General features: G+C 41.3%; 1 protein-coding gene across 7 annotated transcripts in view; it reads right to left on the minus strand.

Moving 5' to 3' along the window:
* LOC124719919 overlaps positions 1 to 15,706 on the minus strand; it is a 155,465-nt gene that overhangs the window by 62,470 nt on the left and 77,289 nt on the right. The gene's annotated exons all lie outside the window — the stretch shown is intronic.

Here is a 15,706-nt window from a genome sequence, read left to right on the forward strand (position 1 = left end):
GCAATACTTTAAAAATCAAGTAAATAACCTGAAACGTTTCTGGCATGTCAGGAGTAATACTAAATCAATATGTGTTGAATGTCAGTTCAATAACTTTAACCATTTTCGAAATTTGGACGTTTTTCTGTAAAAATCATTGGCGCAACAGAAAAGAGCTAGATAGTTAAAAATTTATATTTAGATTCCTCGTTCATAATAATTTAATAAAAACAGTACTTTGGATTTCACAAATTAAAATTTTAGTGGAAATTCATGATTTTCTGGTTTTTGTCTTAAAAATTAAGGAAGCAAGATAGATTAAGTAGGCTAATAAATAAGGCTACGATGTTTATATTTAAGTAGAATGGAGATCCGCTATCACCATAAAGATGTGAGAAGTTTCATTTGAATAACTGTAAAACTATAGCGATAGCGTATCTCCAAAGGGCAGGTACAGAGCTAGTCTACTGCGTGCAGTGTAATTAAATTAATTCTCTCGCCCAAAATATTTAACTTAGCCACGTCAAACTTTTATTATGATTACTTACCTGTGTGCTGAATGCACATTTAAATTAAGAACTTCATCGGCCATCAGCAAAAGAAGCTATGATTTATTCGGTAACTTAATGTGGTGCATTACTAGCCCAGCGGCTAGTCAGGAGAGCCGATTTGATCAGGCATTCCCTTAGCCGTCCGCACCGCGGCTTTATATATAAGAACGCTGCGCGAGGAAGCAAGGCCCCAGTTCTCTCCAGACGCTGAATAGCACTCCACCTGTGCCGGGAATCGCGTCGCGTCGGTATCATTGCTACAAACAGCCTCAGATGCCGTATTAAGTTACTGGGGATATGCGTACCACGAAATTATTTTCGAGTGAAGTGTTAATTCTGGGATGACTTTAATTATCGATCTTCAGTTTGCGTATTGTCGTATTTTCATGTGCCACCGCGGGACAAACATTCTACCATTATTTAGCGTGGCGTTTGATGAACCTGATCATCAAATTATGGCGAGCATTCATTTAAATATTTAATTTGGACAGTTATAGTGGCATCAGTGCATTAGACTCTGAACGGCTCTGTTAGTTAGATTGTGTGGATTCTTTTGTTTTCATCTGTGACTTTCAGAATACAGAATGTTTTTTTCACGACCGTTTTTGATTAGAAATCCCAGACAATCTCCTAATTCCTCAGAGCTATAAGCTATAACTATAAGTGTATTCTCAGTTGAAGTGCGCACTAGGAATTCTAATTACAGGCTTCACGTTTTGCTAATCACTTTCTGGTTGCCAATATTGTAGTTAGAGAGCCAGTGTTGAGAACGGCGAAAGACAGCATAAATAACATTCTAAATAATAGGAACTGGTTTTACATTCTACAAACCAAACATTTATACGAACAACATAAAATTGACAAATTTCCTACCCGCCGCCCCACAAACACTCTCTATGAAGTTCATAACTTGTACGATACAAAAATAAAGAAGCTGATGTAGTCTGCTTACTTTCATTCCATTATGTCATATGTGATTATTTTTTGGGGTAACTCATCAAGGCAAGCCAAAGTTTTTCAAGTTCAAAAGCATGTAATAAGAATTACTTGTGTTGTGAACTTAGCATCATCATGCAGAAATCTGTGCAAGGAACTAGTGATACCAACTACTGCTTAATAATATACTTAGTCCTTAATGAAAACTGTCACTGTAACTCTTTTTTAAACCAACAGCTCAGTCCATGGACTCAATACCAAACATAAGAATACCCTTTACAAAGATTTGCCAACACTTTGGTCCAGAAAGGTGTCAATTATTCAGAGAAACATATTTGCAATCACTTGCCAGCAGTAAGAAAAAAAAATGTAACTACCAATACAGTTCAGTTTAAGAGGAGGCTAAAGGATTTACTGGTAGCCACCTACTCATGCACAAAAAATGGTTCAAATGGCTCTGAGCACTATGGGACTTAACTTCTGAGGTCATCAGTCCCCTAGAACTTAGAACTACTTAAACCTAACTAACCTAAGAACATCACCCACATCCATGCCCGAGGCAGGATTCGAACCTGGGACCATAGCGGTCGTGCGGTTCCAGACTGTAGCGCCTAGAACCGCTCGGCCTCCCCGGCCGGCTACTCATGCACAATTCACAAATTTCTTAGAAGGGGGAATAAGATAAGTATTCCATATTTTGAGAGGTGGTAGTACAAACCAAAACAAAAAAAAAAAAATGTCCAGTAAACATGGGCTCTGAAACCATACATCAAGAGCTATGAGCACTTGCTGATCTCTGTGAAACATGTCTCACCTACTGCAAGCTCTTTGCTTTCCACATCTTGCAAGAAGGTAGAGCAGATTGAAACAAGAAAAAAAGTACAGTAAACATATTTTCTAAAATGCATACCTTGTTCAACAAAAGAGATGAATTCCACAGTAGTGAAGATGAACAAATACTGATACCTCTTAAGGTTTCCGGAAAGCTTTTGACACTGTTCCGAACAAGCGACTTCTAATCAAGCTGCAAGCCTATAGGGTATCGTCTCAGTTGTGTGACTGGATTCGTGATTTCCGGTCAGGAAAGTCGCAGCTCGTAGTAATAGACGGCAAATCATCGAGTAAAATTGAAGTAATATCAGGTGTTCCCCAGGGAAGCGTCCTGGGGCGTCTGCTCTTCCTGATCTATATAAATGACCTGGGTGACAATCTGAGCAGTTATCTTAGGCTGTTCGCAGATGATGCTGTAATTTATTGTCTAGTAAGGTCATCCGAAGACCAGTATCAGTTGCAAAGCAATTTAGAAAAGATTACTGTATGGTGTGGCAGGTGGCAGTTGACGCTAAATAATGAAAAGTGTGAGGTGATCCACATGAGTTCCAAAAGAAATCCGTCGGAATTCGATTACTCGATAAATAGTACAATTCTCGAGGCTGTCATTCTAACTAAGTACCTGGGTGTTAAAATTACAAACAACTTCAGTTGGAAAGACCACATAGATAATATTGTGGGGAAGGCGAGCCAAAGGTTGCGTTTCATTGGCCGGACACTTGGAAGATGCAACAAGTCCACTAAAGAGACAGCTTACACCACACTTGTTCGTCCTCTGTTAGAATATTGCTGCGCAGTGTGGGATCCTTACACAGGTGGGATTCACGGAGGACATCGAAAGGGTGCAAAAAAGGGCAGCTCGTTTTGTATTATCACATAATAGGGGAGAGAGTGTGGCAGATACGATATACGAGTTGGGATGGAAGTCATTAAAGCAAAGACGTTTTTCGTCGCGGTGAGATCTATTTATGAAATTTCAGTCACCAACTTTCTCTTCTGAATACGAAAATATTTTGTTGAGCCCAACCTACATAGGTAGGAATGATCATCAAAATAAAATAAGAGAAATCAGAGCTCGAACAGAAAGGTTTAGGTGTTCATTTTTACTGCGCGCTGTTCGAGAGTGGAATGGTAGAGAGATAGTATGACTGTGGTTTGATGAACCCTCTGCCAAGCACTTAAATGTGAACTGCAGAGTAATCATGTAGATGTAGATGTAGATGCATTTTAGTGACCATGTTTGCCACACATTTTTGTCTTGTTTTGGTCCATACTAACACCTCTCAAAATATGAAATACTTTTATAAGTCCCTCTACATAATTAATATAATCAAATAATGTGTTATTGCGTGAAATCTGACTTCTGTACATATCAGTGCAGTAATGTGGTAAATGCAAATAACTGATGTAAACTGGCTTTTCAGTTTTATGATGTGCAAGTAGAATAACATGGGAATTGCCATATCTGCCTCAGCATATTGCATAAGAGGCAGTCAAATGAAAACAAGACACACGGGAAAAGTACATAAATTGTTCATTATTTGGAAAGTAATTGCTGTAACTATTAATACACACATCAAAAAAAGCTTTGCACCACCTCGGTTCCGAGAGTTCCGGAACGTGTAGAGAAAATTGGAATGTAGATCAACATGAACATCATTTCCACCCTTTTTACTGTTCACGAAAACAACACATTGCATATTGTACCACCATACAGAGACACCTTCAGAGGTGGTGATCCAGACTGCTGTACACACCGGTACCTCTAATACCCAGTAGCAGGTCCTCTTGCATTGATGCATGCCTGTATTCGTCGTGGCATACTATCCACAAGTTCATCATGGCACTGTCGGTCCATATTGTCCCACTCCTCAACGGCGTACAACCCTCATAGTGGTCGGTGGGTCACATCGTCCGTAAACAGCCCTTTTCAATCTATCTCAGGCACATTCGATGGGGTTCGTAGCTAGAGAAAATGCCGGCCACTCTAGTCGAGCGATGCCGTTATCCTGAAGGAAGTCACTCACAAGATGTGCACGATGTGGGCGCGAACTGTCTTCCAGGAAGACGAACGCCTCGCCAGTAGGCTGCCGATACGGTCACACTATCGGTCGGAAGACGGGATTCACGTATCGTACAGCCGTTATGGTGTCTTTTGTGACCGGCAGCAGCGTACGTCGACCCCAGATCGTGTCACCCCAAAACAGCAGGGAACCTCCACCTTGCTGCACTCACTGGACAGTGTGTCTAAGGCGTTCAGCCTGACCGGGTTGCCTCCAAATACATCTCCGACGATTGTCTGGTTGAAGGCACACGCAACACTCGTCGGTGAAGAGAACGTGATGCCAATGCTGAGCAGTCCATTCGGCACCGTGTCGGGCCCATCGGTACCACGCTGCACGGTGTTACGGTTGCATAGATAGCCTCGCCACGGATGTCGGGAGTGAAGTTGCGCATCATGTAGCCTATTGCACACTGAGTCTTAACACAATGTCCTGTGGCTGCACGAAAAGCATTATTCACCACATTGGCGCTGCTGTCAGGGTTCCTCCAAGCCATAATCTGTAGGTAGCGGTCATCCACTGCAGTAGTAGCCCTCGAGCGGTCTGAGTGAGGCATGTCACCGACAGTTCCTGTCTCTCTGTACCTCCCCCATGTCCGAACGACATCGCTTTGGTTCACTGCGAGACACCTGGACACTTTCCTTGCCGAGAGCCGTTCCTGGCACAAAGGAACAATGCAGACGCAATCGAACCGCAGTATTGACCGTCTGGGCACGACTGAACTACAGACACCACGAGCTGTGTACCTCCTTCCTGGTGGAGCGACTCACACTGATAGGCAGTTGGGCCCCCTCCGTCTAATAGGCGCTGCTCATGCATGTTTGTTTACAACTTTAGGAGGGTTTAGTGGAATCTCTGAACAGTCAAAGGGGCTATGTCTGCGATACAACATCCACAGTCATCGTCTATCTTCAGGAGTTCTGGAAACCGGGGTGATGCAAAACTTTTTATGATGCGTGTACACTTCTTCCACTGTGAGACTAGACAGTCAGTGACTTCATGGGAAGTGTCTGTAAGAGACTACAGAACCACGATTATACCCAGGCGCGCACCTCTTTGTCCGAAGTAAATTGACAGCCACGAATTTCTTTCTTCAGGGCTCCGAAAATGTGGAAATAGCGTGGGGAGGATGTGTCAGGTCTTCCCAATAAAACTTCTGCTGTGTAGTCGAAACAACTTCAGCAAAAGGGGGGGGGGGGGGGGGTGTTTTATTGGCAGGTTGGTTCATCTACACTGGAGATGTTTTGCTGGGCAGCCATTACATCCTCCATACAGTCTAGATCTCTCTAAGACATTCAGTTCTGTCAATTTATTTCAGACAAAGAGATGCACACCTGGGTACAATCATGGTTCCGTAGGCAACCTGAAACATTTTTCCATAAAGGGATTGACCATCTAGTCTAATAGTAGGATAAAAGTATTAACAGTTAAGGTCATTACTTTTGAAATAATAAACAGTTTACTTACTTTTTCCATAAGTCTCTTTTTCGTTTCACTGTCCCTTATACTTCTCCATGTGTTGTGACAAGTTTGTTAACATTACATGTTAAATAAAAATGTGTTTAAGCCTTTTTGAGTTAGTCAACATCCATGATGACCACTTCACGTGTAAATATGTAATAATTATTCTTGTTTTCTGACATGTTCTGCATTCTCAAGGATCTCATCACTATGAACCTATAGAATAAAAGTATATCTAATCTAACACACACCTAATCTAATGTAACACACAATGTTTGCAGCAGAACGACAGAACAGCTGCGAAACCTTCATTACAAAACCAAGTTCCAAGTTTAACATTTCACAGACACCAAGATGTTAAAATGGGCTACATGTCAAGACTGACAAAGACTAAAGGAAGAAAACCACGACTCGATGAGGGAAACATCCCAGCATTTGTCTGATACGTTATAGTGATGCAGTAGGAGATTTGCGACCTGGAGACAGATGTTTTGAATTAAATATCCCGAATGCAAATCCGCATTCTCCATAAAGAAGTAGGAGTTATTGTTTGTCCAATGTCTTTTATTTTCATTATTATCTCACCAAGCAGTTAGCTTACAGTTACAACAAAATTTTGATATGTAGCTTTTTACGTGTACATTCTGAAATAAAATAGTCCCTGTTTATGTAAGACCTTAGAGAGAGCCGAAGCTTTTGACAGTCTCTTCCACTGTCACAGTCACGACCTGAGGGCCCATACAGCGTGCCTCTCGTACATCTAACTAGTTGGGAGAAAAGAGAAAGAACATAATGTGTATCACGAGCTCAGGCATCGAGGCAGTACTGAGCAAAGGAGGAATAGCTGAAAGAAATGAAAAGAAAATATAGTGAATTTATACAATGAAGATGAACCTGAAGACAATATTATGCTAAGAGAAGAGAAAGCAAAAGTAGATCAAATGGGAGATACAAAACTACAAGAAGAATTTGGCAGAAAGCTGAGAGACTTAAGCTGAAACAAACTCCCTGGGACAGACGACATTCTCTCAGAATTATCGAGATCCTCGGGAGAGCCGACCGTGACTAAACTATTTGACCCGGCATGTAAGCTACGTTAGACAGACAAAAACCTACATTTTTTTGCAGGCAACTTCCAACAGCAGTAACATATTTTTTTAAGTGCACGAGATGTGGGTGTATTAATACTTGTTTATTACTACTAACAATGTAGGAAAAGGTAGAGTGCTACTTACTGTAAAAAGCCAAGTTAAGCTGCAGACAGGCACAATTAAAAGACACTCACATAGAGGCTTCAGTCACAGCCTCCATCAGCAAAAGAGAAACAAACACCACACGTGACATAAGCAAGCACACCTCACGCACACATGACCGCAAATTCTGGGCGCTCGGGCCGGAATGCAACTGTCACGTCGGATGCCAGCACTAACCTGGAGTGCGTGGGGAAGGTGATGGGATAGTAGTGCACGGATGGAGGGAGAGACAAATGCTGTCTGACGGAGTGTGTAGGGACTACAATGCCAACAGGCGCAGCGTCAGGAGATGGTGGGGCAGGGAGGTGGGAAAAAAAGGAGCAATAAAGGAGAGGAGCAGAAAAAGACAGGCGAGTGTGTTCGCAGAGGTGGCAAACAAAGAGGCTGGGAGACGAGGTGACAGCGTGAAGGCGTGGGGACAGTACGTTACAGTAGGTCGATAGGTCGAGGCCGGGATACTTGTGGGAGCAGAGAATTTGTTTTAAGGATAAATCCCATCTGCACAGTTCAGAAAACATGACGGTCGTGGGGGTGGGAAGGGGGGGGGGGGGGCAAGCATCCAGGTGGCTGAGTTAGTGAAGCAGCCATCGAAATGAAGCGTGTTACGTTCAGCTGCACATTATGCCACACGGTGGTCAGCTTTGCTCTCGGCCACAGTTTGGAGGTGGCCGTTCATCCTGCTGGACAGCTAGTCGGTAGTCGTGCCAATACGAAAAGCTGTGCAACGACTGCAGCAGAGCTCGTAAACGACATTACTGCTTTCACAGGTGGCCCGGCTCCTGATGGGGCAGGATAAACCTCTGACAAGTCTGTAACAGGAAGTGCTCGGCCAGCACGACATGCTCGATTTCGACAGCTGCCATCTGAATCCTCCCCTCCACCACCAGCTTTCCACTCCTGTAGTAGTCTCGGCATCAATCTACAGTAACATACTATCCCCACACCCTCCACCTGACATTTTCCACCTCCCCTGCCCAATCACCTACTTCCCATTCTCATCTCCCACCCTCTCTGTTTGCCGAGCTCTTCCAACGTACCCACCCATCTTTCTCCACTCCTCTCATCTTTCGCTCCTTTTTCCCCCCACCTGCCTGCCCCACAACTTCCTGGCGCTGCACCTGTTAGAATCCTAGTGTCTGAACACTCCACAAGACCGTATTTGTCTCTACCCCCATATGTAAACTAGTATTCCTTTTCCTTCCCTGCCCCACCCGGGTTGCTGCTTGCATCCCAGGTGACAATCACATTCTGGCCTTACAATTACAAATAATACACCAAATGAAAGAGAAACACAAACAGTTTTTCTTACAATTATTCAGTGTGAACACCGATCACACATCAAGTTGTTACGCGAGTTGTTCCGAAACCTCGATCGATGTGTCGTGAGTAACTGTTGCAATAACACTGTTTCTAAAGTCGGACAGATCAGCTGGTATCGGAGGCGCATACACGTGATCACGTCAGATCGTGTGTGAATGTGCAGGTCGTGCATAAAATGCTGTGTCAAACGCCCCCTCGCATCCGATCCACCGGTCGGATACGACGACGTTTATCCAGTCGCGTACTGAGTTATGCCAGTGAGGTGGTGCACCACCTTGCTCCCAAATAAAAATGTGTCGTTCAGCAGCTTCCCATTGAGACACGGACCATAGCTGTAGCACATCACGATAAGAAACATCAGTTGCAGTTGATTCGCCAAAAAAGAAAGGCACATAAACTTTCCACAGGGACATTTCTTGGGGCTAAGCTTGAAAGAATCGCACTCGTTCGACACTTTTTCAGTCACTCTTTGTCATTCCATACTCTTCTCACTGCACACAGGTATACAATCAAAACTGTTTGAGTTTCTCTTTTATTTGGTGTATTATTTACAATTGTAAGTTGAACGTAATAAATGCTACAACGCCTTAAAACCGGTATGTTCATTTTGAAACACCCTGTATTGTTGATGTTCCTACATATAGTTTCCATTGTTTGTTCATTACTACTACCAGTTCCAGTAATTTACTACCTTCTCGGTATGAAATAGATAATATTACTGACATGTCATAATTTCAAACTTGGAAAACCACATATTACACATAAAATCTTCAGTCACGTATACAGGGTGAAGAAAAATTTGCACACACTGACTTCGCAGAGCAATTACTCACATACTGTCAATACAAAAATGTCTCTCAAAATTTTGTCCTGTGCATATTCCTGGCAGTAAATGGACATTAAAGATAGGCAATTTGGCAACACTGTAATCCCATGCACAGTGTGTTAACTGTAAGACGGCAGAGTTGTGAGGGGAGTGCGGGGAGAGGAGGAAGCGAGCATTGGCTGGCGAGGGGAGAGGAGACGTTGGGGAGGGACAAGGCACGCCTACCAGTTGCTGTGCTGGCACTACAAATTGCGCGTCATGCTTACACGAAAGCAGACGAAAGGCTTGGAAGTAAAACTCGCTTTAAATGTTGTTCGTAAACGAAACTGAAATCATCATGTACATTAAATTAATTATAAAATTTAAATATACTTAAACAGGTCATATAGTATAACGTAACTGTCAATCTCTATATATAAAAATCAATGTATGTATGTCTGCCCTCTGTGCGTTCCCAAACCATCCGACTGCGATGAAATTTTGGTGATTTGTTCTCCGTACGCCCATGAAAGTCCCTAGCCGAAAAAAAAAGAAATAAGACACATTCTTAAGGAGATATGATGTCATAAATAATGAGATGCCACCGCGGGAAAATACCCAGATTTATGCATCCACTATTTGAGAATGAGAGCACTTAGCGACTAGCAACAAACGTTACATACAATTTCAAACCTTTACAAAAAATTTTCCCGCTGACACCCCCCACAAAATAATGAAAGGAAAAAAGGTTGTCGCTTACTACATTTTCTCAGTACATACCGTAAATCTGCCGCAGTAGGCATGACGTTTTAATGTATTATTTCATTACTATTACCTCTAATCGCAACGTACTTCGCATACAGTATCCACATATATCAGTAAATGCGCCGGCAAATTTATGTCTCTTTACGACATATAATTCAGGAGATATGACGTGGTAAACACCGAGATGTGTGAAAAAGTGCCGCATCAGGCATTACATTTTGTTCTATTATTTCTTCACTACTAACACTATTCGCAACACGTTTCGCAAACGTGTTAAAAAAAAAGTATATAAAACCATGGGGGTTGTTGGCGACTCCCGAGATGGGCCAGCAACTGCCTCTTCACTCATTTTGATAATGTTTAGCACAACTGCGCAATAAAAACACGCAGAACAGTACAGCGCAAAACAACAATGAAGGAGACAACACAGTCAGCTACGTAATGTTAGCAGCAGTCAAAACTGCGTGCCTACCGAAGCCTCCCAACGTTTACCGACTTCTACCGATTCAGGACTAGTGAGAGGTCTGCCATCTAAAAGTTTACACACTGTACTTCTGTCAGCATATAGGAGCAGTGCAGTGCAGTGGATAGCATTTTGGGTTAGCACTCAGGAGGTCGAGAGTTCCATTCTGGGTCGAGCTGTATTTATTTTTATTTGCTAAATGTCATCTACGTGGTACGGTGTCTGGCATCTGAACTGGCATACAGCAATTACAGTGGGTCTTCTACAAAACATTTGCACTTGTGTACTATGAACAAAGAAACAAAAGTACAATCATTTTCACTGGTCAGTTTTTAAAGAAGTCTTTTGCATCTAGTGTACACAAACTGTTTCGCATCATTGCATCTATTAGATTCCAAACCTTTTTTTTCATTTTATCGTCCCCCAATGGTCCCATGGATTAACACCAATCATTATTCTTACCACGTTCAGGTCCATTACATTTCGTTAGGGCCTTACAGCACCAGTAGTCCTAGGAACGTGCTTCGAAAAAGATAGTGAATATGCCCATTGGATAATGATAAGCAGGTGATTTTCAATCTTTCTTAGGGTCTTCTTATTTTCCCAATATTTCTTCATTTTCTCCCCAAAGACCTTCTTTCTTTCTTCAATCCACTTTGGTCACTAGGGTTTTGGTTCCATCTCTTGAATAAACTTCCACATGTCAATTTTGCTTCTGAATGTATCGCTGTATGATGTATTTGTTACATCAATTTTTGCTTTTATCAAATCCTTCTTAACTTCAGTTAACCAAGGTATTGATGCTTTAGGGGATGTCACATAGTTCAACAAACATTTAGTCAGTCTGTTTCCAGGTAATCTGTTTAGGTGTCCATCGAACTTTGTTCGTCTCTTTTTGATGGCAGTTTCAATGTTTGATACTTTTCCTGTTGTCTCGGTGGTTTGCAGCCTGTGTCCATTTTGTGTGTATCGTGATTCCAGAGTTTTTCTAATAACCTTACTCTTTACTTTCTTAATTTCTTGTAAATCTACTTTTTGATTCAATGACATTGTTTCACTTGCATACGTGACTGATTACTGTGTTGTAGTGACATCTTCAATTTTTTGGTCCTGTCCTCCTCAGTTGTGCGTAATACTACGGTATGTTGATGATTTTCACTTATGGACCGTCTGACAGTGTAGTGTTTGATTTTAGTGCCTTCCGACAGGCATTTTTTGTTATACAAATTTGAAACAAGTCTGGACGCTTTCTTGATTTTCTGAAATCTGCTTTTTTTCTATTTTTTTCGAGTACTGTTGATTCAATAATTTCAGGTGTTTGACTCTGTTGATTTCACCACAATTTGTCTTCGCTTTCGGAATATCTAACTTGGAACACATGAATTCAGTCTTGTCAAAGGAAATTTGCAGGCCAACCTTCTCTGCACATTCTTTGAGAGTCTCAATTTGTTTCACTGCTGTTTCTTCACTGTCAGTTAGAATTGCCAAGTCACCTGCAAACACTAAGTATGGAATGTTCAATTTTGCTTGACCTCTTCCTAGCTCGATTAGCTTCCAAAAGTTTCGTTATCTTAGTTCCATTTCCCATTCTTTCAATACATTGTCTAAAAATATGCTGAATAATGATGGTGAGATCCAATTTACTTGCCTTACTCCTGTTTCAACTAAGAATGGTTCCGAAATTTCATCTATGAATCGAATTTTTGGTTTGGTTTCTGACAGTGTTTGTTCGATCAGTTTTCAAGTTTTGATGTGTCCGCTTTCTTCTAGAATATTGCATAGCGACTGTCTGTCTATAGAATCGTATGTAACATCAACAAATGAGCAGACTATTGGTTTCAACCTGATTGCTTTAATTTTTAAAATAGTTTTAAGATTAAAGATCTGTCCCCGGCACGAACTATTAGGTCAAAAGCCTACTTGGTAAACTGAAATTTTGTAAGTGACCCGCAAAAGTGAAATGCCTCTGTAGTTGTTTCCATCTATCTCCCTTTTTGTGTAATGGAAAAATTAGTGCATATTTTTAATCCTCTGGAATGTTTTCTATCTGCCAAACTTCTTGGATGATTTGACTGATCTCTTTTAAGAAAATTGGAGCAAGGTTCTTCAGTAGTTCAGCTACAATTCCATCTTCTCCCGATGACTTATTAATTTTTAGCTTTTTACTGTGATTACAAATTTCTTCTCGAGTTGGCAGTAGTGAAGTTTCATTCGTGTGTTCAGGCTGTAATCTGGGGAATCTCATACTAGGTTGCGAGCAATTTAGAAGTTGTGAGAAATATTTGGCTAATTCTTGACAATTTCCTTTGTTATTTAGTGCCAGTTTTCCATTTTGTTTTCTGGACCTGCTGATTGTGCTGTGTATCCTTTGATTTGATTTGCAAACATTTTGTAAAACTCGTGGTTTTGTGGTTCCTAAAGTCTTCAATTACGTTTAGTTGCTCATTAAGATATTTTCTAAGTTTGTCTAAGTATTTTAGCTATTTGTTTTCTAACTTCAAAAAATTTCTCTTGTGTGGTTTCTGATTTGTCAGAGTTGTAGTTTTAAGAGGGCTCGTTGCTTCTACCCTATTGCATTATCACAATTTGAATCCCACCCTGGCGCTTGTATTTTTTCTGTAATGGGATCAGTTCTCTTGCTTTCTGTATAAATTTTTGGGGAAATCTTTCCAGTTCTTTGTAAGTTTTTTCCCCATACTTCTATAATTTTTGATTCTTGGAATTCTTTTTTTCAAATCAAATTTCGGAATTATTATCATCATCATCATCATCATCATCATCAGCGATGGAAAGGTGGAAACATCACATTCACTACCGCTAGGGGATCAGTGTAATTAAAAAACAAAAACTTTGCAATCGCAGTATCGGGATTAATCGTGCAGAAGAAAAACTGTAACAGAGATAATGTTGCATGTTGCGACTAATGTATGTGCTGTTCTCCAGACAGGGACTATTTGCTAACAGAGTAATGTGCCCATGACGGACTCCGTGTACAATCGTATACATACTGCACTTTCTACTTGTGTTATTCTAAAACAGTGTGGCGGACGTAAGGCATACACAAATGATGAATATGTGGATAAGCTTCCAATCCTCAGTGTAACTGATAACTGGGCTGGTGTTGCCACTCGTGAATACACTGCTAGATATCCCGGTTGACGTCATTTGTACAAAAACGGTTTTCACCATCTGGAGCTTCGCCTTCGGGAGACAGAGGTCGTCCAGGGACTCACCTTACTCTAGCTACTGAGGAAGCTATTCTGGAGGTCACACACCAAGAACACAATGAAGTACGTGAAGAGCACCAAGGCAGCTGCGTGTCTCCCGATGCACGGTCATCGATGTGCTGTACGAGCGTGGGCTGCACCCTTGTCATTATTCTTTGATGCGACACCTGCATCCCGTGCAATTCAGTGAATGGTTTCAACAACAGAAAGCCAACGATGACTTCATAATGATACGGGGTGCATCATAATTAATGGCGTAAATGCGTACAGTTGAAAGTACACAATACTAGAAGCAAAAAACTCTCAGGGTTGAAAATGCGTACCTTAAGAGTACGAGCATTTTCTCTATCTTTGATAGTGTGAAACAAATCTCTTATACTGCAAGCTCTTTGCTTTCCGTGTTTTGGGAAGTGGCAGTATGGACCAAAACTAGAAAAAAATGTCCAGTAAACATGTGCTCTAAAATGCATACCTTAAAAGTTATGAGCATTTGTTCACTAGAAGAGTTATGTTTCAAAGTAGTGAAGATGAAAAAGTGTTCATAGCTCTTAATGTATGCATTTCAGAGCACTTGTTTACTGGAAATTTTTTTCTCGTTTTGTCCATACTACCACTTCCCAAAATACGGAAAGCAAAGAGCTTGCAATAGAAGAGATTTGTTTCACAGTATTGAAGATGGAAAATTGCTCGTAACTCTTAAGGTACGCATTTTCGACCCTATGTTTACTGAGACTTTTTTGCTTCTAGTATCGTGTACTTTCAACTGTACACATTTACGTCATTAATTACGATACACCCTGCACGATCAGGTGAAGCAGTGTTCACTCTTGAAGGTGTCTTCACTATGCACAATGACAGCCACTGGTGTGACACTAACCCACACATCAGCTCCAACCGTGGATATCGAGTTCACTTTGGCATCGACATCTGGGGCAGAATACAGGGAGAAAGGAGTTTGGGTCCCTTCTTGTCACCTGATTGGCTGACTGTATGAAGGTATCGTGCATTCCTTTCAAACTATTTGCCTGATGCACTGGAAGATTTTTTTTTTTTTTTTTTTTTTATGTTAAACGGAGATAATGGTTCCAACACGATGCCCCTCCACATTTTGGAATTAATGTGTGGCGGTATTTAGACAGAACACTTCCAGGCAAGTGGCTCAGACAGAGTGGTCCAGTTGTACAGCCTCTAGCATTCCCCTGACTTACGGATTTCATCCTGCGGGGACAGCTGAACAAACATCGTACTCTACTCTGCTGACACATGTGTAAGAACTATACCGCGTGTTCGTGCTGCTCTTGTCTCTGTGGCTGCAGACAATTTTGAAGAGTCCGAAACTGTAAGATCTAGCGAGTCGCGCAATGTTTCCACTTGCAGGGGGGCTGCTCCGAGGGCCAAGTATTCTTTTGTACAAGTCATGCGGTCATTGATATGGAAATTATTACTGTCACCAATTGCTAATGTGTTACACCTGAGTGCATATACTGCACGCATTATAAACGACTAGTAGATGTCGAGTTATGTAATGGTGCAATTTATTTATTTATTTATTTATTTATTTATTGTTCCGTGGGACCACATTTAGGAGAAGTCTCCATGGTCATGGAACGAGTCAATACATGAAATTATAACACGATTGTAGAAACACATAAAATGAAACAAGTCGTTAGTTTAAATAAAGAAAATCAAGAATGTAACACTGGAATTTGCTTAATTTTTTATCTCTTCCAGGAGCTCCTCGACAGAATAGAAGGAGTGAGCCATGAGGAAACTCTTCAGTTTAGACTTAAAAGTGTTTGGGCTACTGCTAAGATTTTTGAGTTCTTGTGGTAGCTTATTGAAAATGGATGCAGCAGAATACTGCACTCCTTTCTGCACAAGAGTCAAGGAAGTGCATTCCACATGCAGATTTGATTTCTGCCTAGTATTAACTGAGTGAAAGCTGCTAACTCTTGGGAATAAGCTAATATTGCTAACAACAAACGACATTAAAGAAAATACATACTGTGAGGGCAATGTCAAAATTCCCAGACTATTGAATAGGGGTCGGCA

This window comes from Schistocerca piceifrons, chromosome 11 (genome assembly GCF_021461385.2).
Source record: "Schistocerca piceifrons isolate TAMUIC-IGC-003096 chromosome 11, iqSchPice1.1, whole genome shotgun sequence".
In the NCBI taxonomy this organism is placed as follows: Eukaryota; Metazoa; Arthropoda; class Insecta; order Orthoptera; family Acrididae; genus Schistocerca; species Schistocerca piceifrons.